The sequence below is a fragment of the Pinus tabuliformis genome, chromosome 6 (genome assembly GCF_031772625.1).
Source record: "Pinus tabuliformis cultivar Carrire ecotype Pingquan chromosome 6, CPIR1, whole genome shotgun sequence".
NCBI lineage: Eukaryota > Viridiplantae > Streptophyta > Pinopsida > Pinales > Pinaceae > Pinus > Pinus tabuliformis.
Window position 1 is genome coordinate 1,266,886,705 of NC_142292.1, and position 2,895 is coordinate 1,266,889,599.

Sequence of the window (2,895 nt, forward strand, 5' to 3'; positions counted from 1 at the left end):
TTCAGTGATGGAAGTAGGAGTGATATCCATCGGATAAAATCAATACTTGATTTATTTCTTATAGCCGCTGGAATGTGCATTAATGCACAAAAATATTATTTGATCCTTGAAGGATTCACAAGGGCGGAAACTATAAGGATATCAGAGGACCCCCCTTCTAAAACATAGAGGATGACAGACAGTTTTAAATATCTTTGATTCCATTTGAAGCCAGATACATACAGGATTCGGGACTGGTTCTAGCTGGTGGCGAAAATTGAGAATAGGGTAAAGCACTGGAGTTATAAATGGTTGTCGAGAGCTGGAAGGTTGGTATTGATTAATTCAGTGATCATGGCGATCCCGGTCTAATGTTCCACATTAACATGGGTAACCAAAGCAATAATATCGTGAGTAAGGAAATTTTGTAGCAGATTCTTGTGGGCTAGAACAAAAGACGACTCAGTTCTACCATGGGTGACCTGGGAGAAAGTGGATAGACCTAAGGAATTGGGGGGGTGGGGGTGGGGTATAAAATACCTCTTAGCATTTTCTCCATTGTTAGCAGCAAAATTGGGATGGCGGCTTATATCTATGGAAAACCTATGGACGACAGTTGTCAAAAGAAAATATATCGACCCAATCCCAATCAATGAGTGGCTCAAAAACCTGGAAAAGAGATACCCTCAAGCCTCTGTCGTGTGGAAAGCTACACTGGAATTGACCAAGATTATTGAACAAGGGCTTTCCTGGCATGTTGGGAATGGAGAGAAAATTAGACTGGGTCAGGATCCTTGGGTTGGATGAAATGAAGGATATGCCCTATCCCAGGAGATCATTGATCATCCAAACTCAAGAGGGGTGTATAGACTCAGCCAAATCGAGAAGGTAGGTCAGTCGACAATTTGGCACCAAGCTTGGAAAACAGGGGAGGATTTGCAAATAGAGCCCTAATGGTTAGAGAAATGGCAGAACTTCATTAAGGAACTTCATAGATCCAATGCATGCCTTAGAGATTGTCCATATTTACTAAGATGGGTTCACACCCCCTCTGGAATATATTCACCAAAGTATGGATATAATTATTTAATATCAAGGAAGGGGTGGGATGATCTGGAGTGGTGGTGTAAATCCATCTGAAAATTAAGATGCCCAGAAAAATCTAGATTGTTCTTTTGGTGTATCTTAAGGAATAAATTTCCAACTTGGGACAATCTCCAGAAAGGAATAAGATGGGGCCAGGCTGGTGTTCTTTGTGTAAGAGAAAGGAGGAAGCAGTGCAACATTAGTTTCTCAAGTGTCCTTTTAGAAAAAGAGTATGGGAAAAGATTTAGAGGTGAACAAAGAAATCGCAGGGATAGGGTGGAGATAATATTATAGAAACGTGGCAAAAATGGTGGAATGATTCTCAGGAGGAAAATTTGAGAAACCTTTCGTTGATAATCTCATGGGGCACCTGGTTGGCTCAAAATAGGAGTATTTTCGAGGATCTAGTTCCTTCCCATGACCACATTGTGGTTGAATGTGCATCAATATATGAGAGTATCCCTTTACCAAATCCGAAAAAGAAAGAGAGGGATATAAGGGAAGAATAGATTAGGGGAGACATCCCATGGGAATATTTTGATGGTGCTTTTGATCAACAGAATATATGCACGATATGAATAGTTATCCACACAAATGCACAAAAAAATTCCAAATCCTCTGTGGGCCTTGGAGCAGGAACCAACAATTATGTTTAATTACAATCCTTAAAATTGTTACTATGTTTTCTTATACATCTAGGTTTGAGATCGGTTCAGATATTTGGAGACTCACATAATGTTATGAAATGGTTTAATGGAGATTTCAGATGTCAAAACTATATGTTGATTCCCTTGTTAGAAGAAGTCTTACTTTTGAAACATCATTTTAATTTTATTACTGTGTCCCATATTTACAGGGAACGAAATACTGACATAGACCTCCTATCTAAGGAGGGTGTACAACAAGCTATGGATGTCTGGAGTAATAAAGAAATAGATAGTGAGATGATTCGTGTGTCGGATTAGCCACCTTTTGTGCATTGAAGTTTAAATATATCTGCATTTTCCTTTATATGGTTTTCAGTTTATATCTCCATGCTCAGAATTTGATCTATATATAACAGGGTTTTTTAGGACAAACAATTAAAAATCTCTGGTGTTATTTTTGTTTTCTTGCAACATGACACTTAACTGTTTTAGTTCCTGTTTGGGTTGTTTTCCTCACATATGAGGAGGCCCGAGAACCAGCATTATCTCTTTTTTGCATATTTTGGGGTGTGGGAAGTATTATGTTTTTACTTTCAACCCAGATTTACACTGTATGTTTTTGGACAAACATACAATATATCGAATGCTTTAGTTCATATACTATGTAACTTTTTATTGCCTTAATATAAAGTTCGATTTTTTCTCTAGAAAAAAAAAGATAGAAATGGCAGAAGTTTATTTATATCAAGAATGTCTCCAACACCTTTGATCTTCTTCTTCAATTCTAATTTTAGATTTATTCGCTTTTAACCTCCTTCTACCCCCCTACAACACTCTAAGTGTTCTCCTTTTACAGAGAAACTAATACAACAAACTCCATTAAGTATTTAGAGAATAAACTGCATCTAAGAGTGGAAGTAGGATCTAGATACATCTTAGTTGGAAAGAACCCCAACTGAATAGAATTGCATTACCAATACAAGGAATGAAAGTAAGATTTAGCTCCACATTAGTTGAAAATAATCATAACTTAATAGAACTACATTATATAACCATAACATACATACGAATGTATTTACATTCTCGAATCTTAATTTTTGGATCGAATCTCAACTAATATTATTCATAACCTACCTATATTAATTAGAAAGTAATTCAAATTAATGCAATTATTTGTGTCCTT